Source organism: Chelonoidis abingdonii, chromosome 2 (assembly GCF_003597395.2).
Source record: "Chelonoidis abingdonii isolate Lonesome George chromosome 2, CheloAbing_2.0, whole genome shotgun sequence".
Classification (NCBI taxonomy): domain Eukaryota; kingdom Metazoa; phylum Chordata; order Testudines; family Testudinidae; genus Chelonoidis; species Chelonoidis abingdonii.
In genome coordinates, this window is record NC_133770.1 from 299482880 (window position 1) to 299504658 (window position 21779).

A 21779-nucleotide genomic window follows, 5' to 3' on the forward strand; every position below is an offset into this window, starting at 1 on the left:
AGAGCACAAACCCCAAATTGATTGTGAATTCTATTCTTCGATTTCTCCAACCAGTTATCAAGTGTGAACTCCTCAGGCACTACAACTATCCTAACTATGGAGTCACAGACAGCCTCTTTGGATGATCCAATTGATCTCATCCGCCAGGTGAGCCTACCTTTGTGATAGTTAGTCCTTTACATCAAGGGTCACAGCTATGTTTAGGTTACTCCCAGTGCAAAGGACCAGTCAACCCAGGTCAGTTGCACCCTAGATCTCACACACCACAGACCACGCTTGTAGCCAATCTTATAATAAACTATCTAAAGATTTATTAAATAGGAAAAGGAAACCAGAGAGTTATTGACAAGGTTAAAGCAAGTAACCATAAATACACAAATGAGTTACAATCCTAACTTTCAAAAGGTAACCGAAGCTTCTATAATCAGCAAGAGCTGATAGCTGCTTTCAACTACCTGAAAGGTTCCAAAGAGGATGGAGCTCGGCTCTTCTCAGTGGAACCTGATGACAGAACAAGGAGCAATGGTCTCAAGTTGCAGTGGGGGAGGTTTAGGTTGGATATTAGGAAAAACTTTTTCACTTGGAGGGTGGTGAAGCACTGGAATGGGTTACCTAGGGAGGTGGTGGAATCTCCTTCCTTAGAGGTTTTTAAGGTCAAGCTTGACAAAGCCCTGGCTGGGATGATTTAGTTGGGTATTGGTCCTGCTTTGAGCAGGGGGAGGGACTAGATACCTCCTGAGGTCCCTTCCAACCCTGATATTCTATGATTCTGTATGTCCTGTAGGGCTAACCCAGGCTAAGCATTGGGGATGTCTAGCTTATGCCTAGAAACACCTTGCCCACTAGAGCCCAAGCAGCATAGAGATAAACAGTTCCTTCTTGTTAGGGGTTTTATTCTCTTCTTCCCACATACTTTGGGCTGCAAAGTTCGGTCAATGAGCAGAGTTCTTTGCATGACTCATCTTCATGCAGGAGGTAAAATAGCAACAAACGTCTTTTGTCCTCTGCTGTGAATGGCCTTTTCCTGTTGGGAAGGGTGTAACACCTTCTGTTGAAGATCAGCCCTTTGCATTAATTAATCACTCTGTCTTCTCGGGTGATTTACACAGTCGCAGATACTCACCATATAACTGAGCAAATATTCCTTTGCAATAAGGGATACAGATGTTATAAGTGAGATTAATGCCGACAGCAACTCACAAGCAATCCATAAAGGCTAAACACTGAACACTCGTATAATTCTAATACCTGTTTTAACAATGCTAACACACAGGAGAGCCAGACTGGCACCAGCTCAGTATTTGTCAGGGCTCAGTTGAAATGTGGGGACCTTGGCATGAGCTGGGACTTGATATGCCAGCATCACCTGTCCACTCCCACCAACCTATCCAAGCAGTGGCGGATTAAGGCCCCGATTCAGCAAAGCACTTAAGCATGAATTTAACTCACCGACTCAGTGCTTCGCTGAATAGGGATGCACATGTTGTAGTTAACCATGCATTTAAGGGCTCAGCTGGATCCGAGCCTAAGCACACTTCTGTGGATCCGAGCCTGGCTGGAAGGGGGCCCAAAGACCAACAGAAGGTTAGATCCACCTGGGGGGACCCTCTCCTGAAAAAGAGCATGACCAGGAGGCAGAGATGGGGTCCTGTAGTGTACTGGAATTGGGCAGTATCCAGGGCCAGTGCAACCATTTAGGTGGACTAGGCGGTTGCCTAGGGTGCCAAGATTTGGGGGTGCCAAAAAATGGCGCCCCCCAATTTTTTTTTAAAAGGTTGAGCCGCTGCTGCTGCTGGGACAGAGAGGGAGTCTGAGCTGCCGGCGGCAGTGGCTGCCAGCAGCCCAGGGCCCCCCCCGGGTCAGGGCGCCGCCGCGCCAGCCGGCAGCCCAAGGCATCCCCTGGGTCAGGGCGCTGCTGCGGCAGCCAGCAGCCCAGGGCCCCCCTGAGTCAGCACACCGCCATGGCAGCCGGCAGCCCAGGGGCCCCCCTGGGTCAGGGCACTGCTGTGGCAGTTGGCAGCCCAGGGGGTCCCCTGGGTCAGGGAGCTGCTGCGGCAGCCCAGAGGTTTGGGCTGCCCGCAGCGTGCTGACCCAGGGGAATCCCTGGGCTGCAGGCAGAGGCTCAGAATCCCTCTCCCTCTCAGAGCAGGGGCTCCAGCCTATGCAATTTTTCTTGTTGCCGCGCGGGCACCAGCAGCTGGGCAGAGCTGCGCAGCTCTGCTTAGGGCACGTGGCAGGAGCCCTGCGAGGGCAGCATGACACCAGGGCTTCTGGAGGAAAGCGGGGGCTGTCCCCTGGCTCAGCCTCCACGTCAGCCCCAGCGAGGGCAAACACGGAGAAGAAAAGAGCCTCAGCGGTGGTCTGGTGGAGCAAAGGAGAAAGAAAGAGACGACCCCGATGCTCATGATAGGCAAAGTAAGTAAGTGCTTCCCCACAGTCTTGGGCTCAGGTGCCTGTGCTCGTGCCCCCTTGGTCCTTGGCTGGTCCCTGCTCCTGCTCCCTTGTGCCTGGATGGCTGGAGAGAACAGCAGCCTGCAGAGCTGAGCTTTCCCAGTGCCCCAGGCACCCCCTGACCCCATCCCCCCACAGCCCTGACCCCCCAGCTCCAAGCCCAGTCCCCTCTGACTGGAAACCGCCTGACCCATCCTCCCCAAGCCCTGACCCCCAGCTGACAGAATAGGTCCCTAAACACAGTTATTGCTCTTCGCATCCTCTTGACTCTCCCAGTTTCTGTGCAAGTGGTGAGCAAAACTTCTCGAAGCTCAAGTTGATAAAAACATAAGCGAAGCATCATGTGCAACAGACTTGTTGCTATCTACCTTGTCACTAGAACATGACATTGCTCACAGCATTGACTTGGAGGAACTTGTTTCTAAATTTTCTAAACTTAAAGCGTGGAAACATAAATTCTAAATTATAACATGTTACTCTGTGACCTTGTATTGTGTATAATGTATGTGATTTTGGGTTAGGGGGGGCACAAGATGGAAATTTCGCCTAGGGCACAAAATATCCTTACACCGGCCCTGGCAGTATCCCTTGAAAGAGTTTGTGAGCCTCTAGTGGCACTTCCTCTATTCTATGTTAAGGAAACCTGGCAGAACACCAATGTGTATGTAGCTAAGCCTGGCATATTGTACACAGCTAACAAGCGTGGTTATTTGAGACCTGCTGTGCCCATGTGGTTCCGTCATGCAACGTTTGTTGTGTAAATACCAAAAGACACAACTGCTGGCTCACCAGTGATGCTGCTTCTGTTTGAATTTAACATGTGGTACATCATGATCCAAGACACCCATGATGTCACTGTCAATGCAAACACAAGAGGCAGGCAATGGGTAGAGGCAGTGGCATGTGGCATTGCCCACTCCTTTACCTGAGAGGAGAGAGTGACCATCTCTATCCCACAAGCCCCTGGTGGTGGTGGTGATACTCAGCATGAGGCATCGCTGCCCAGGCAGCCTCAGACCCCCCTGGCCTGTTCATAGCTTGTTATGCCACTCCCCAGGAAAGCTCTGTCCCCAGCAATAGCTCTCTCGGTGGACAGCTCCCCTGTCCTGAGGAGTCCATGGGAGGAGAAGGGATTCCTTGGGTAGCTTGGTCCCAGCTCATGGGAGGCTTTGCAAAGCAGGACCATCACCTTGAGTTTGACCTGGAGTTCAGCTGGGAGCCAATATGAAGGCTGGAGCACCAAGGTGATGTGTCCTCATCAGTAAATATCAAACTCTGCTCCTGCGCCTCCAGAGTCACTGGGAATTTTGCCACTGACACCAACAAGTGCAGGATCAGGGACCTAGGCTGCCTAGTTCTGCACCAGCGTGAATTAGCTCAGCACTTCCATGGTCATAACAGGTGTGGCGGGGTGTCCGTCCCACACAGGATTGGAAGTAGTTAAGGCAGCCAGCCAGGCCAATCAGCTCCAAAGGGTGCACCTGGATGAGCCAGGGATCAGGGAACTAAATGATTGTGAGCAGGCCCACCTGTGCAGGAACAGGTGGGGCTATAAAGCCAGGTAGTAGGCTACCAATGGGGGTGCTTGGAAAGACTGCAGACAGACAACAAGCAAGCAAGCAAGCAAGCAAGCAAGCAGATACTCCTTGAGAAGAGGGTTTGGCACTGGTACACCCAGAGTCAGGAGGGGAACCAGAGTGATAGGAAGCAGTCCAGGGAAGGAACAGTGAGGGTAGAGAGAGGAAGCCTGGAACTGCTGAGCTGAGGGTCCCTGGACTGGAACCCAGAAAAGAGGGCGGGCCTGGGTTCCCCTAACAGCCACCGGGGGTGTAGCATAGAACCAGGGCAGTGAATTGGAGGACTGCTTAGGATTGCTGATGGACTGTACCCCAGAAGGGTGAACTCTGAATGACCTAGCAACAGGGAGGAGCTTCAGACTAGTGAGAGAGACAGAGTGATGGCAAACTGCGGATAGGGTTGTCTACCTAAAGAGCTAATCCCAGAGTGACCAGGAGGAGGACCCAGACCAACAGTGAGTGGAGCATCCCGTGGCAATAGGCTATTATCTGACACATAGATGAACATGATTTGCTGGGGAAGGGTCAGCATGGCTTTTGTAAAGGGAAATTATGCCTCACCAACCTACTAGAACTCTTTGAGGGGGTCAACAGACGGGTGGAAAAGGGTGATCCAGTGGATATAGGGTACTCGGACTTCCAGACAGCCTTTGACATGGTCACTCATCAAAGACTGCTGAGGAAAGTAAGCAGTTATGCACTAAGAGAGAAGGTCCTCTCATGAATCAGTAACTGATCAAAGATAGGAAACAAAGGGTAGGAATAAATGGTCAGATTTTACAGTGGAGAGAGCTAAATAGAAAGGTCATAAGAACAGCCATATTGGGTCAGACCAATGGCCCATCTGACTCAGTATCACCATGTTCCAACAGTGGACAGTGCCAGATGCTTCAAAGGAAATGAAAAGAAGTTGGCAATTAGCGAGTGATCCATCCTCTGTTGTCCAGTCCCAGCTTTGGCAGTCAGAGGTTTAGGGACACCTAGAGCATGGGATTGCATCCCTGACCATCTTGGCTAATAGTCATTAATGGACCTATCCTCCATGAACTTATCTAATTCCTTTTTGAAAGGAGTTATAGTTTTGACCTTCACAACATCCCCAGCAACAAGGCCCACAGATTGGACTCTGTGTTGTGTGAAGAAGTATTTCTGTTTGCTTTAAACCTGCTGCCTATTAATTTCATTGGGTGACCCCCTGGTTCTTGTTGTTAGTGTTACATACTCGGACCAGTGCTGTTCAACATATTCATAAATTATCTGGGAAAAGGGGTAAACTGTGAAGTGGCGGAATTTGCAGATGATGCAAAATTACTCAAGGCTGTTAAGTCCAAAGCTGACTGTGAAGAGTTACAAAGGGATCTCACAAAAGTGGGTGATTAGGCAGAAAATGGCAGATGAAATTCAATCTGTGAAACTCATTGCCAGGAGATGTTGGTATCTGGCACTGGCCACTGTCAGAAAACGGGATACTGGTCTAAATGGGCCATTGATCTGACCCAGTATGGCTGTTCTTATGTTCTTATTGCAGTGATCCAGCCTAGAGGTCTCGCACTCTGTGACATCATAGTATTTTACCTAGAGCGTAAACTCTCTGGAGCAGAGACCATGGCTGTGTTTGTTATACCTGATGCGGTACTTTGTGAGTGTAATGATCCTGTCTTGGGCCATCCACAAGGACTGAACCTTTCAGCTTCAGCACCAAAAGCACAGGCCTGTACCACTCGAACTAAAGGAGTTGCTTGATAGCGGCTGCAGGCCATTCTCCTCTGTATGGACCATCCACTGTATTGACTGGAGTGTTACATTCCAATATCAAATAGTGATCAAAGTAATTTTGCAGCCTTAAACTGGAGCATTGGTTACTGTGAGTCTCATCCGCATTTCACTCTGGGTCTGATCCAAAGCCCATTAAAGTTTCAGCTTGACATTGGTGTAATCTTACTGACTACACTAACATTATTCCTGATTTACACCAGTGTAACTGGGTAGAGAGTCAGGCTTAATCTCTCTCTATATCAGCATATAATAATTAATTACCCTAAGGCATTCTCCATTCATTCTCCAGCAGATGAAACAGCAGTCACCCATTCCACAAACATCAATAAACGAAGGGGTAGGAAAAAAAGAAGAGAACGTCAACGTATAATAGCATTTCCAGCAAAAGGGAGGCATAGCGTCCCGTACAGATGGAATCATTAACGTAAGAATCCATTCCCTGTTCGGCAAGTCTGTAAGCAATTTTTAGGATTGATCTTCATGACATTTCTCTACAACTACTGTTGGTGAGTAGGTCAATAAAAATGGAAAGTGACCTTTTTTTATTGTAGTTTTTAGCCCTGTAGCTTAATTATTTTATTTGACTGTTATGATTTCATGCTAATTCCCTTTTATTGCATGCTATACAAAGCACTTCTATTCAATTATGGAGATGGCTTCATCAGGAGAAATGATCATATTGGGGTAGAGCAACGTTTCAGATTAATGAGAAACATATTTTAGTATTAGGGCTTAAATACCCCGCTATATTCAATTACTGCCACACTTCATATGTTTCGTGCTTTGTGTACTGATGCTAGGGTTTTCATTTTCTTTCTTTCCGATCACTAGTCCCTGACCAGAGCTTGGGAAAAGTTTACTGGTCCTGAAAATGCTTGTACTGGTCCCATCAGAGTTCCTATCCTGAGCATGTCATGAGCTATCAGATCTCAAGAATCATGTCATTCTGAGTACTATCTTGATTGTTCTCCCCCTCCACTTTAATTCCATCTTGATTGTGACGGCTGATTACTCATGTACTGTTAGGATGGAAGTCTGGCCCCACTGAAATCAATAGGAGTTTTGCCATTGATTTCATTGGGTCTGAGATTTCACCCGCTGTAGAACTGATAAATGAAATTGTTTTTAATTGTTCACTTTATTAATGTAACTTCTGTTCACCATTCACTACACTTGCCATATTGTAATTCAAACCCCATTTTAAAACGCTCACTCCATTTTGTAAAAGCTTCCTCCAACCTTCATTTTTGCAAACCCTGCTGTAATCTTATTAGTTAGTTTAGATGTGTGAATGAGGCATGTATGGATGATAAAATCAACCTCCAGCCCCAGCCTGTCCTGATGAGGTGAAGTTCAACTACCAACGGCTGAAGACCTAGACAACAGTGAAACAAAGTAAAAAGCATCCACCCTAAAAAGAAAAGGACAAAAGAACAACAGAAGGAAGATCAAAGCCAGGTTCAAGGCTGAAAGTCACGCCTGCAATTGACGGGTGATCAATCCAAACCCAAAGGCAGCGTGACACAGCAAGACCTATAGACTTTGAATCCAAACTAAAAGCCTGTACAAAAGAAGGGTGAGGTAAGAGACTTTGGGTAACATTCTGCTGCCAACATGGAGCCAGCCACCTGCTGATTAATTTAACAACAGCAGAATGAAGCAACTCCCATGAACTAACATAGGGAAAAATCCCTATAAAGCTGAACTCTAAAGACTGAGGACTTTGAGTCTATGGTTCTGCTGCCAGCCTCCAGGAGCATCAGGTGCACCTGACCCGGACTCGGCTCCACTCTTGTGTACAGGGTACCTGGCCAGTATTCTGTCACAAGCAACTTTAGGCTGGTAACTATAATATCTATCCAGAACTTGTATGAATGATTGTGTGAATGGATATATAGGAATAAGTAGCTAAACAACGTTGTTTGCTGTTATCTTTTATTTTATTATGGTATTTACAATAAATGTGACAAATTTCTTGTCCCCTTTAATAAGATCCTGCTAGTTTTTTATTGGTATAACACCGCCGGGTCAGAGATTAATGTTATATACAACCCCAAAGGTGAGATTCCAGGAGATGGCATGAAGCATCTCTTTCTTTAAAACAAAAAACATTTGTGTGCTGTCAAGATCACAGCTACTGAAATCATCTCAGAAATGGAAAAGAAAAAAAGGATGCTGCAAATCAAAATGGCATGACTTTGAGGCCTGATATTTCAGGCTGTGTCAGCGCCTAAGACAGGCTTATATTAGGAAAGCTGAGATTCCCGTTCAGATGGTTTAAAGTGTGTGTGTCTAGCACTCGTGGTTTGCAGGATACGGAATGTTAAAACAGTCACTGAATCCTTTGTCTAGTCTGGATCCTTCAGGACTGCTCCAGGGTTGAATATAGTAAAACCCCAGACCTTGGGCCAGTGCAATTTCCAATCCCCAATTCATGACATTCTTCAAGGAAGCGAGAGAGAGAGAAACATCAGATCTCCTCCCCAGCAATGAATGCCAAGAGACAACAGCCTGGGCTTTGCTTTTTGTTTTCTGGAGATCCTTTGCCCTTGGAGATCTGAGTAGAACCCCTAGGGAGCAGGCGCTGCAAGAGCAGAGTGCAGACCCTTGTTCCGAGAGGCAGCTCGTCCCTGGCATTGCTGAAATTGAAAAGAGGATGTCATTGTTCAGCTAAGAAACGGCAGAAAAGAATGAACGAGAGTGTTTGAGCTGGAGCCTGGAAAGAGGACAAGGTGGTGGAGGGAAAAAGAAGCTGCTGTGAGCATCTTATACATCCTGGAGAGCAGTAATAATGTCAAGCTCCTCTCATTAGTAGATCTCACAGCATTTTACAACAGAGGGCAGTCTCATTATCCCCATTTAACTGATGAGGAAACTGAGGCACAAGGAGGGGAAGTGACTTGCCCAAGGTTACCCAGTGGCAGACCTAGAAATAGAACCAGGTTTCCTGAGTCCCAGCCAGTGTGCTACCCCTTGGGTCACTCTGCCTCTTAATCTGCCCCCTCTGCAGCATAGCCTTGACTTGGTTTCTGTGACTGGCCTTTCTTCCTTCCCCTCGTACCTCACTTGTCCATTCCCTCAGTTGATCCTCTTCCATTTCCCTCCCCATCTCTGTTTGGACTCTGTCCTTGGTCCTCACCTATTTTCAGCTCTGCCCTATAGCATTACATGAGCTCCCTTGCTCCTCTGTCTCCCCATGTGCTCTGCTCCCCGGCTCCACCCTGCCCTGCAGTATTACAAGGGCTCTTCCATCTCTCCCCTGCCCTACAGTGCTACAGGAGTTTCTGCAGAGAGGCCAATGATTAAATGGGCCATGGAGGAAGAACTCCTTTGTCATCCAAAGAAGCAGCCCCTCTGGATCAGTAGAGAAAGTAATTAACCATTGCAACAATCTCCCAAGGGTTGTGGTGGATTCTCCATCACTGGCAATTTTAAAATCCAGATTGGCTATTTCTAAAAGAGTTGCTTTTGGGGAAGTTTTCTGGCCTGTGATGATCACATCAGTCCTTTCTGGCCTTGGAATCTGAGGGCTCTCTGGGAGATGGCTGACAGTGCTGTTGCTACCAATGCTGTGCCTGCTTTGTGGCTCAGTTTGGCACCTTCTGGCACCTTCCTCCAGCACAAAATTCACTAACCAGGACGTTGGTGCAAAGCGCTGAAGAAGCAAGAAGCAGCGAGGGGGAAGAGAGGAACAAAGGGATGGAAGCCAAGTGATTAAGTGGGCCAAGTTCATTAAGGGCCTGATCAAACTCCCGTTCAAGTCAATGGACAGATTCCCATTGACTTGACAGGGACTGGGACCTCTTTCTCTGCTGCTCTTTATCCCTGATCCCTGCCTGCTGTAGGGCTGCTGTCTCTTTAACACTTCACTGAGCTCACTGGAATACAAGGGCTTATGCTTGGCCTATGGAGCTGCCCAGCGGGCCATGGAATCACAGAACCTAGAGATGGCAAAGGCCTGTTTGCTCACCCAGTCCATCCACCCAGGGGCATGGGCAGTGTTGTTCCCCTGGGTGGATGGACTGGGTAACAAATCTAGAGCTGTTTGCCCTGTCTAACAAATCTAGAGTAACTGCAGTCAAGTCAATGAAGAGATCATTCCAGATTGACACCTGGGTAACGGAGAACAGCATCTGGCCTGAGCAGCGATTGACTGACCTTTAGTAGAGGATTCTTCTCCGGCATATGAATAGGAGGGGAACAAGGAATGTGGAAAGTTGGGCCTGGTGGTTAAAGCACAGGACTGGTAATCAGGAGACCTGAGTTAAATCCTTTGCTCTGCCACAGACTCCCTGTATGACCTTGGTCAAACCACTTAATTGGCATGTGCTTCAGATCCCCCTCTGTAAAATGGTGATGAAACTTCCTTCGTCCTCCTTGTCTATTGAAACTGTTAACTCTTTGGGGCAAGAACATCTCTCACTCTGCGTATATAGCACCGTGAGCTCCCGATCTCGGATTATCTGGGCGCTATCAAAATACAAACAATAGGAGAGTCCAGACCCTGTGACGTGCTGCTCACACCTTGGGCCGACAGAAGCTCAGCTAACTATTTAAGGGCTTAATTCTGTGAGATGCTGGAACTGAGAGTCCCGACTCCTGTGTCCCTTCTAGAAGGTGTGTAGTTCTGTGCAGGATCCAACCAAGGTTCGTTAGCAGCCATCCTGGCTGCCCTTTTGGAGTTACCGTGGCCTGACCCCCCTCAGCCTTTATCAGCTCAGCTGCCATTTGTTTCTCTGTATTTTTCATTCTCCAACACTATGTGCGAGTATTTCCTGTGACACTCAATTTACATGGGGACCACAACCCATTATACTTGGTGTAAAGTGACACTGGATAGCAAATTGTATTGACAGATTCTCATTGGACATAATTTCTCCGCTGGGAAGGCCCCTGAATCCATTAATCACACAGTAGCTCATGTTGCACTGGGCAGGACTCCCACGCGCTGGAAGGTCACTGGCACCATTCCGTCTTCTGCCAGCAAACATATGCTGCAACCCATGGCTATCAGAACAATTTCAGTAGATTGAGTACAGGTCTGTTGCTAAATCTCTCCTGGTAGCACACCCAATATTAAACCTTTTTGAACGGCGAAAGGGGCAACAAAACTGGCTAAATCTGGAAACGCTTGCAGCAGGGTTGGTCAAATCTTGGAATTTCTGTTCTGCGGGGAATTCCAACACTTCAAAGCTTCCCCTTGTCCTGAATCAGAAAAAAAAAGTCAAAATTTTGAAATTTACCAAAAAAATGAAATTTCCAAAAAATTTTGTGTAGAAAATATCTAAATGACTTTATCAGAATGTTTTGTTTCAATAAGGTCAAAACACTTTTTATTTTGACTTTGAATATATTAAATGTTTCAATAATTTTTCATTGACATTTTGACAAACTCAGTATAAGTTCCCACACAATGTTTCGATTTAGTCGAATCAGCGTTAGCTGTTAGAAAACTCTTCTGCCTGAAAATGTTTTGACCAGCTCTAGTCTGGAATCTACCCTATACAGCCCATGAGGGGTGGAATCTATCCCTCAGCAGAGGACCAGCACAAAACCCATTCCTTGCTTCAATCCCACAGACGGTTTAAGTGGGACTGACGTAGTGTGGAACCCACATGCTGGGGTGAATGTCACTGTTACAGAAGGATGGTACTTTGCCTGTCCATGGCACTTTCCATCTGCATGCCTCAAATCTCAATGGATGTAGACTCAGAATCTTTTCATGACCCTGGTATCCTTATTTTACAGATGGGGAAACTGAGGCAGAGAGCAATTAAGTGACTCGCCCAAGATCCTATAGAAAGCTCATGTGGCAAGACTAGAATCCAGATCTCTTAAGTTCTATTCCAGCCCCTTCACTGCAAGACTTTCCTTTCTATGGATTTTGGGTGCCAAACCAGAAACTGAAGCTTGTCCAGAGCCCACAGGTTGTGTGAGGGAAAACCGTCTCCTAACAATGTATCCAACCTGATTATGACCTGGTGTGTGAGAGATGGCTGCAGTCCTGACCAACACTTTGGGGATCTCCAGAGCTAAGCATTTGAGTGGCTACAGCTTGAGCTAAAGAGCCTGGCTCTCTATCCGGGGGCTGTAACAGACTCACATCCTCTGCAGATCAGCACAGCAGGGGGTCTGTAACGCACACCCAACAGCGAGATCCTTGTGTGTGTGCAATGTTCCCAGAGCACAGGAGGCCAGGAGGGACCTGTGTTCGAGGGAAGCCAGTAACAGGAGCTGGCACACCAAGTCTTAATACTGCCCATTGTTATTTGCATCGCAGCAGCAGCCAAAGGCTGAAATCAGGATCGGGGGCCTGCTTGGGGATGTCTTAAGCAGTGTTTTGAAGCAAACTGCCTAGCAGGGCTGGTCTTGAGGTGGGGGGGGCACCTGGGCAGTTGTCTGGGGCACCATGGTCATGGGGGCACTGTGCGGCAGCACAGAGGTGAGCACTGCTGGTGTAGAGTCAGAAACTGCTCCTGGCTGGCAGGGGAGCGCTGCGTGTGTGTGCGTGGGGGGGGGGGGAGGCACCCAGATTTCTCCTAGCGAAGGAATGGGGGGAGGGGTGCGAGTGGTGATGCACAGATACTGATTCCCCCCAACATTCCTCTGTGCCCCCCAGGGGGCTGTTCGAGGGGGGGAGTGAGGAGCAATGTTAGGGCTCTGTGCGTCCAGGTTACTTTCTCAAATGGGCAAAGGTGCACAGTGCAGGGCCTAGGGGCACAGGAGGGTGGGGAGTCTGGGAAGCCTCCAGAGGCCAGGAGCAATGGCGGGGGGAATACAAGTTCGCCCAGGGCGCCATTTTCCCTAAGGCCAGCCCTGCCACCTAGCCAGGGTCAACAGAGCTGGGCTAGCAGGCCTCACGCTAGCCTGTTAATACACAGCGCTTTGAAGTTGTGGCTCAGGCTGTAGCCTGGCCTCTGAAGCAGAGGGGGGAGGGTCGGCTGTTGAAGGGAATTGTCAAGAGATGAGGCACATCATCTCTGCCCTCGCACAAGGAAGCTTTGCTCACACCTCACCGTCCCAGCCCCGTGTGTGCGGACAATAGTCAGTGCCCTCTGGCTTGGAAGAGGAGTGCTGGGGGCTTCCATAGTCTGTCGCCGTTGGGTGATGGCGGCTTGGGGGCAAGCCAGGAGGACCCTGTTTGTTTGTGGCTGTATTGTTTGAGGTGTCCCCATAGGGACTTACCGCTCAGGGCTATCACGTTGCCCCAGGAGCTGATGTGCCGAGGTGGGAAATTCTTCCTTGCCTTTGAACAAAACAATTCCTGACTGCCCTGGCTCTGCTCGGTGCAGAACCGTGGTGGCGGTGATCTTGGGGAGGGGAGGTTTGAGTGCCAGGGCCAGATAATCCCATGGCATCTCCTTCTGTGAGAAATCCTGGGTCCCTGCAGGACTGAAGCATCATTACAGAGTCTCCAGGAACCTCCAGGCTAGCCCCAAGGATAAATCTTACTGTCTGATTGACATAGGGCATTATCTGGCCCATGAGAATTTGAAGCCATGTTTCCTGCATGCTAAGAACCAGGTTGTGGGCACAAGCTGAGTTCCACACTGAATTAGGCCTTTCCCACACCCCCTCGCTTTTGCACCCCATTCAATTTAATCCATCACAACCTCAAAGCAGAGTCTGTAGGCAGCCTTAATGCCAGGGAAGCTGTTGTGGTGGTGGAGAGGAGGGGCCTTTCTGCAGTCAGATTCTGAATGATGGTTGGCAAACCAGGGACATGCAGGAAGGAAGAGATGTCTTTCAAGTGTTTATTTAAATCTCTCTTCCCTTCCCCCCAGCTCAGGAAGGATAAAGAATCTTGTATCTTGCAAGTCCTAGAGATCAACCCTTGATGAATCCAGTATTTAGCCACATAGTTCCCAGGAAAGAAAATAGGGATACTAAGTTCGTAGAAGCAGCAAAGAGTCCTGTGGCACCTTGCAGACTAACAGACGTTTTGGAGCATGAGCTTTTGTGGGTGAATACCCACTTTGTCGGATGCATGTACCACGGTGATTTACAGGATACCATAATGTGAGAAAGCTAATAGACTTCTGTGTAGAACTTCCATCCAAGCAGCTCAAAACACTTTGCCAATGAAACCTCACAACACCCCAAGGCAGGTAAGGAAAGTGTTGGCTAGTTAGTATTGTGTGCCCTATGATACTCATGTGGGGGCGGGGCTGTACTTCTGGAGCAGGAGGATCTGAATTCTGTTCTTGTTGTGGATTTCTGAGCAGCCATGGTTGCAGCAAAGTGATGACTGTGACAGTAGGTGGCTGCAGATTTATTACATTATCACTTCTCAGATGGAGAAAAGGGCACAGAGTGAATCAGTGGCAGAGCAGACCTCTAAAGTCCCAGCCCTGTGCATTAACTACTAAACCAATGCTGCTGCTCCCCATACTGTACCTCGCTTGTGGTGCTTCCCTGGTGAATGGGCTCCTCGCAGCCGCACTAAATTTACTTAATTTGTTTTACCAAAGAAAAGGGTGGCATGACTCCACAATAACTGCTGGAGGCATGAGGGCACGGCTCGCTCAGGAGGAGCACGGCCTCCTGTCTAGCAAGCAGCTCGCTGCTGGAGGGCTCAACCTTTGCTAAGCAGCAGAGAAGCCTGGGGGCCCTCGTCTGCAGGGAGCAGGTTGCTGGGATGGGAAAGGTCAGGTCCCAGCCCAGCCTGGCTGAGGCCTGCTCTCTGGGCAGGCTGATAAGTGGGAAGTGCATCTTATTAGCATGGTACAATGGAGCCCAGAGATCAGCCTCCCACCCTTCAAAGGAGCCATTCTTGTTTGCACAAAGGCCACTGGTGTGTGCGGGAGGAAAGGGAAAGAGGCTGATCCTTTAGCCCCCTCTCATCCCGTACCTCTCACACATTCTTTTGCATCTCTGTCACTGACTGCCATTGACAACAGGGCCTGGGGGCAGGGACAGGCTTAGCCCTGGCTGGAGACCCATCCGGAGAATTCCTCTCCTCAGGGGCTGGAGGCCAGGGATGACGAAATTAATAAACACCCTCACCCTGGACCCAGCCGGGCCATGTTTCTGAGCGCAGGGTGCTTGCCAGCCAGAGACTTGACACTGTTCTCAGCAATGTCGTCTTTCTGTAGGGACTGCACCTAGCCGTCACCCTGCTGAGTCGATGGGCCAAACTCCGCTCTTACATTGGTGTAAATGTCAGTGGCGTTACTCTGGGTTTAATCTGGTATAACAATGAGCTGGAGCTTGCTTCTCCCAGTGACTCACGCACAGTCACCTTTGTGCAGTTTTAGTGTCCAAACTTAGGTCAAATCAACAAAACCACAGAACCTCAGCCCAGCCTGGGCTGCAGCTCCCAGGGGCTTTTCCTCTTTTGTCCTCAGGTTCCTTTTGCCTCCCCTACCAGCCAGGGAACCCTGGCAACCCTAGCTCCAGAGAGCTCCCCGTTCCCAGGGCACAGGCAGTGAGATCCCTAGGTCCCTTCTCTACCTCTTTCCTACCCAGCTGTCAGCCTGACCTGGGGTCTCTCTCTAAGCCCAGCTCCCTCTTTTAAAGTTCAACTGGGGTCAGCTGATGGGTCACAGGTGCACTGCCCTGTTTCCTCTTAAAGGGCCAGCATCACCCTGCAATGCTCACCAAGAGCAAAATTTGGACCAGTGCCTGGATGAGTCCCTGTCTCGTCCAAACACAGGCTCATTGAAGCAGTTGCTAGTGCTTAGAGGTAGGCTGGAATTAAGGAGTCCTTGGGTCTGGGCTGAGCTTTGGGTCCCTTTAAAGCAGGGGTGGCCAACCTGTGGCTCCGGGGCCACATGCGGCTCTTCAGAAGTTAGTATGCGGCTCCTTATATAGGCACCAACTCTGGGACTGGAGCTACAGGAGTCAACTTTCCAATGTGCCAGAGGGTGCTCACTGCTCAACCTCTGGCTCTGCCACAGGCTCTGCCCCCACTCCACTCCTTCCTGCCCCCTCCCTTGAGCCTGCCATGTCCTTGCTCCTCTCCCTTCCCCCCCACCAAAGCCTCCTGCAAGCCACGAAATAGCTGACCAGGAGGTGAAGGGAGGGACAGGGAGCCGCTGATCAGCATGGCTGCAGGTGGGTGGGAGGTGCTGGGACCAGGGTGGGGGAGCTGAATGGGGGGTAGCTGACGTATTACTGTCGCTCTTTGGCAATGTACATTGGCAAATTCTGGCTCCTTCTCAGGCTCAGTTTAGCCACCCCTGCTTTAAAGGGTCTATCTTAAGGCACCTTAAAGGGACTCCCCAAAACCACTAGCCATTTTCAAAAAGGTGCGCCGGCCATTGCAGTGCTAAAGCTAATGGGATGGCGAAGCAAGAACCCTGCTTTCCAGAGCCTTCTGAACATCCTAGGAAAAGCCAGGAGAAGGTCCACCGCCCACATCAGCCGGCTGAGCTCAAGGTACAACAGACAAGAGAGAAAGGCAGGGCGTCCACTGGGGTGATGGTAGCAATAATGCCTCTGGGGTAGGCTTCTCTGGCACCTCATCTGCTTCCGCCAGGCCCTGCTGTAGGCATATACCTACCTTCTAGTCACTGCTGCCCTCCGCCCAGCAAGATGGCTTCAGCTTTGGGCTGTCACTGCCATGGGACAGAGACAAACTACTGACAGAGAGGTCCGAGCCCTGAGGCAACCAGGGCCTATGGCGGAAAGGGCAAAGTCATGGGGGAAGGATCTGGGCAGGGTTTGGAGTCTGAATGAAAGAACTATATGCTGCCTTTTCAGAGATCCCCTTCTCATAAAAGGTTTTGGGGAGGTTGTGGCCTATAAATTGAATTACAGTGTCATGTAGACATGCATGATCTGAAGCCTAATGTGGAGGTTTGTTATCTGTAGCCTCCCAGGAGATGTGGCAGACACTGTGTGTTGCCTGAGAACAGAAAGTTAGAGGGGACAAAGCCCCGAGGAATGGACTGGCCTGGCTCAGAGGGGGTGGGCCCAGGCTTTCCTATCTCTGCCCGGCATGCTTCATGCTGAAATGTAACTGACTTCCCAGCGGGGGAAGCCCCATTAGAAGGGTGTCAGGACACTCCCAGCTCTGCTGCTTTGTAACAAAGCGGCTCTTAGGGTGACCAGGTGTCTGGTTTTCGAGCAGAAAGTCCAGTTGAAAAGGGGACCTGATGGTGTCCAGTCAGATCTACTAACCGGAAACCCAAAGTCCAGTTACTACAGGCGGGGGAGGCTGGGAGGCACTGGGCCATCGCCCACACCAGCCTCTGCTCAACCAAGGCCACCGCCTACCTGCATCTCCCAGACCCGGTTCTGCAGGCAAGTCTCTTCTGACCCACACAGGGAGGGGGCAGAGGGAAAGAGGAGCGAACAGGGGATGGAGCCTCAAGAAGAAGGGGTGGGGCAGGGGAGGAAGAGGTGGGGCAGGGGGAGGCCTGGGGGGAGAGGTGGGGCAGGGGAGGCCTGAGGGAAGAGGTGGGGCGGAGGTGAGGCCTGGGGGAAGAGGTGGGGCAGGGGGAGGCCTAGGGGGAAGAGACAGAGGTGAAGCCTGGGGAGAAGAGGTGGGGCAGGGGGAGGCCTGGAGGGAAGTGATGGGGCAGAGGTGGGGCCTGGGGGAAGAGGCAGGGCAGGTGAGGCCTGTGGGGATGAGGTGGGGCAGAGGTGAGGCCTGGGGGGAAGGGGCGAGGCAGGGTGGAGGCCTTGGGGGATGAGATGGGGGAGGTGGAGGTCTGAGGGAATGAGGTGGAGCGGGGGTGAGGCCTGGGGGAAGAGACGGGGCAGAGGTGGGGCCTGGGGGAAGAGGTGGGACAGGGTGGAGACCTGGGGGGAAGAGGCAGGGCAGGGTAGAGGCCTGGGGGGAACAGGCGGGGCAGAGGGGGGCCTGGGAGGAAGAGGCAGGGTGGAAGTGAGACATGGGGGGAAGGGGTGAGGCAGGGTGGAGGCCTGGGGGGAAGAGGCAGGGTGGAAGTGAGACATTGGGGGAAGGGGTGAGGCAGGGCGGAGGTGAGACATGGGGGGAAGGGGCAGGGCAGCGGCAGGCCTGGGGGAAGAGACGGGGCAGAGGTGGGGCCTGGGGGAAGAGGCAGGGCAGGTGAGGCCTGTGGGGAAGAAGTGGGGCAGAGGTGAGGCCTGGGGGGAAGGGGCGAGGCAGGGTGGAGGCCTTGGGGAATGAGATGGGGCAGGTGGAGGTCTGAGGGGATGAGGTGGGGCGGAGGTGAGGCCTGGGGGATGCGGCAGGACAGGGTGGAGGCCTGGGGGATGAGATGGGGCAGGTAGAGGTCTGAGGGGATGAGGTGGGGCGGAGGTGAGGCCTAGGGGATGAGGTGGGACAGGGTGGAGGCCTGGGGGGAAGGGGTGAGGCAGGGTGGAGGCCTGGGGGGAAGGGGCATGGTGGAAGTGAGACATAGGGGGAAGGGGTGAGGCAGGGTGGAGGTGAGACATGGGGGGAAGGGGCAGGGTAGGGGAGGCCTGGGGGAAGAGGCGGGGTGGAGGTGAGGCCTGGGGGATGAGGTGGGGCAGAGGTGAGACATGGGGGGATGGGGTGAGGCAGGCTGGAGGCCTGGGGGAAGCGGTGGGGTAGGGGAGGTTCCGGCACTCCTGCTGGGGTGACTGGTTTTTATATATTACAAAGTCAGCAACCCTAGTGGCTCTAGGGGCTCTGAGCTCTGCTGACACAGGCACAAACCCTGAGGTCCTGCCTGGTCTGTACAAACAAACAGTGTGTGCAGGAGGGAGCTGTCTGGAAGCACAGACCTGACTCAGTGGGGATTCCTGTGTCCAAGCGGGTCCCTTTTCTGCCCCTCCTGTCTTTCTCCCCGTAGCAGCCTCCTCTGCAGGCGTTTCCTTTGAGTGTAATGTTCACCGGGCTGGGGAGCAGAGAGGAGCTTGGTGGAAGTTGCCAGGCGCCCAGAGCATCCTTCCTCCTGCCTTAACTAATTCCCTTCTTTTGTCCTTTTGTTGGCTGCTCCGCACAAGATTGGGCTTCATTTGGGTCCAGGACCCTGAAGGGCCAGTGAGGGCTGCAAAGTCTGGAGGAAAGGAACCTGAGCTGGAGGGCTGGGTAACCCTTGCTGGGGTTCAGCTTCACTGAGTCGCTGATCTCCTCCAGGCCCTGAGACACGGGTAGAAGGGGCATGGTGGTGTTTGGGGGTGAAGCTGTATTCATGATGTCATCCAGGGCAGGGATAGGAAGAGGGGGAAGAGACTGAGGCTGGGATGCGGGGTCCACAGGTGAGGGTTCTGGGAGACAGAGATGAGCCCTCACTACTTTCTAGGCTCACTTTGAGAAAGGATCAGAATAATTGGAGCAGGAAGGATGGTCAAGCAGATCGGAGTGGGCGCTGGGAGACCTGCCTTCCATTCCCAGCTCTGCTACAAACTCCCTTTGTGACCTTGGGCCCATCCCTTAGTCCCTCAGTGTCCAGCAGCGAAGTCAGGACATCAGCCCTACCCCATCTCACAGAGGTGCTGTGAGGAGACGGTCCATGCATGGTTGCTATGGCGACAAGGCCATGCAAGCACCTCATCCGAGCCAGAACTGATAAGTGGGGTTCCCATCATTGACAAACAGCAGTTATCCAGCAGCAGTGTCATCAGAGAGGGCATGGGAGAGAACGAGCCAGGGGGGCTCTCTTAGTAGGGAGCTCTCCAGGGAAGCCCTGACACGCTGAGGCACGCTTGCACTGCTGTAGGTCCCCGGGCTGTCAACCCAGCCCAGCTCACTGGCACTGACTGCACCTGCCTACCTGCAAATAGACAAGTAAAAACAAAAATTGCTGCAGAGGAGGCATTCACCACTGTTCAATCCAACCTGGGTCCTCCCCCGTCAATTTGGGGCCAAGTCCATCCACCTACTGTTTGCTTTTCAGTCTGGATCACATAGCCCTTAGCTGCGTGACTGGTTGCGAAGCAGTCCTTTAGTTGACTCAACTTCTGCTAATGAAGCCCTGGGATGAACGCTTGAGAGCTCACATAACCAGAACAGCAAAGGGAGGGGTCCGGTAATTAAAGCCTTTGGCAAACAGCAGAGCTGGACGCAATGGTAATTGGGTAGTCACAGCATTGGACTTAAATATGGTAATTCATGAACCAATTGCCAATCAAAGCAATGTCAGGACACTAGGGGAGTTTACTGAGAAAGGAATAAACCTTCAGTAGCCTAGGTCTATGGATCATCACTTTAACGTTACCCTAATATAATACAATGATTCAATCATAATTGGGCCAGATCTCACATTTGTGAAAGGCCTTGTCTATCCCCCAAGTGCTCGACAAATTATAAGCTGAGGCAAACTCCCTGACTCCCATTGATTTCAATGGGCTTAGGATCAGACCCTATATAGACAGGAATCATTTCACCTACTGAAATGCAGCCACCTCTGGGATGGAACATAGCAGCTGTTTAACAGTGCACAACAACATTCCACAGCAGTTTAGTACAAGATGAGAAGTAGAACATTGTCTCCCGCTGAAACTCAAGGAGGAATGGAGGGGAGCAAAAGGCATATATTCTGTCCAGACACCCCTACTCTTGCAAAATAATGCCATGGGATCTCTAATGACCATAAGTGGCTAAAGACTAATTTGTACATCTCATCAGAAAAACAAATCACGACAGCCATGCTAATGATTTGACCTCTGTTGGCATATGAAATATAAACAGAAGACAATTTAAATGGAGAATGTGTAACCTTACCCGATAGCAAGTAAAATGCAAGAGGCATTCTCTCAGAGCACTCCCGGCACACATCTCTCAGGCTCCGCCTCATTGCTGATGGTGTGAAGAGTAGCCCGTGGGGTGGAACAACACCCTTGTCATAATGCTTTGCATGTTTATCTGAGGAGCCCAATACCCTTAACAAAGGTGTGTAAGCTCCGTAGCCTGCCAGTAATTGTCTAGGACTGTTCAAGCTGTCACATTGCCGTGCAGCAGGACTTCTCTGAACTGCACAGCAACAGGACCCCAATCCTCCTGCTACAAAAGCACCAGGACTTTGTGGCTTGCCTCTTTATCCAAAGGAGAATCTCTGTTAGGAAGTAGCATTATAAGCTTATGACATACAGTAGAACAGTTCTGATTCTTTCCAGTAGATGGCAGTGTTGTGCTCGCTCACAAACATGCAGATCATAGCGTATTATAATATTATCTCTGCTTTACAGATGGGGAAACTGAGGCACAGAACAATCAGTGTTTAGAAGCCATAGTAATAAAAACTTAGGCTAGATAATCATGTGACTTCCCCAAGGTCACACAGCAAGTCATGGGCACTTGACAAAGTCGAGGAACAGAAGTCTCCTGATTGCCAAATCTGTGCTCTGCCCACTCAACCCCACTACCTTGTGCTATAGAGCTGTTCATCTGTTATGCTCACTGGATCTACACGTTTCCAAGTACCGGAGTTTAATCACTCTTTGTAGATGCCACTGAGTCCCTGTGACACTGGCGTACTCAAATCAACCTGATGCTTCCTCACAAAATGTGGAACTAACATCCCGCCCAAGAAGGGTAATTGACTTTGCTGCTACTGCCACCCTTGCTGTGTAGTAGGAACTGGTCCCTCTGATAGGCTGGACTCTTGGAGAAAGTCCAGCCAACTGATGAGAACATAAACGACTGATCCCTTCCCTTCTTCCCGTAAATCTCCATGTGAAAGACCGAATGCCTAGCCACACAAAACAAGACTCCAGAGCTCCTGGATCACGCACATGTCCAGGTGGAGTTTGGAAGTCCGCAAGAGCATGTGCATGACTAGATGGTTTAGGGAGCAGAGACTGACTGTTAGAGCCTTTTCCTTGCAGGTCAAGCATTCAAATCCTGCCCACATTAGCTGCAACCAGAATTCACTACCCGATGGCTGCTTGGTAGTGCAGGTGAAATGACATGATGGGTCTTGATCAACAGAGAGATAAACAACCATCGCCACTGGTACCCTTGTTGGCAATTGCAGAAGGGCGAGGACAGATTAAATCTATGGAGACTAAACTCCCCTAGCTCCCTTTTCTGCGATCTCCATAAAATTGTCCAGAGTTAGGCTCTGCTCTTTCTTT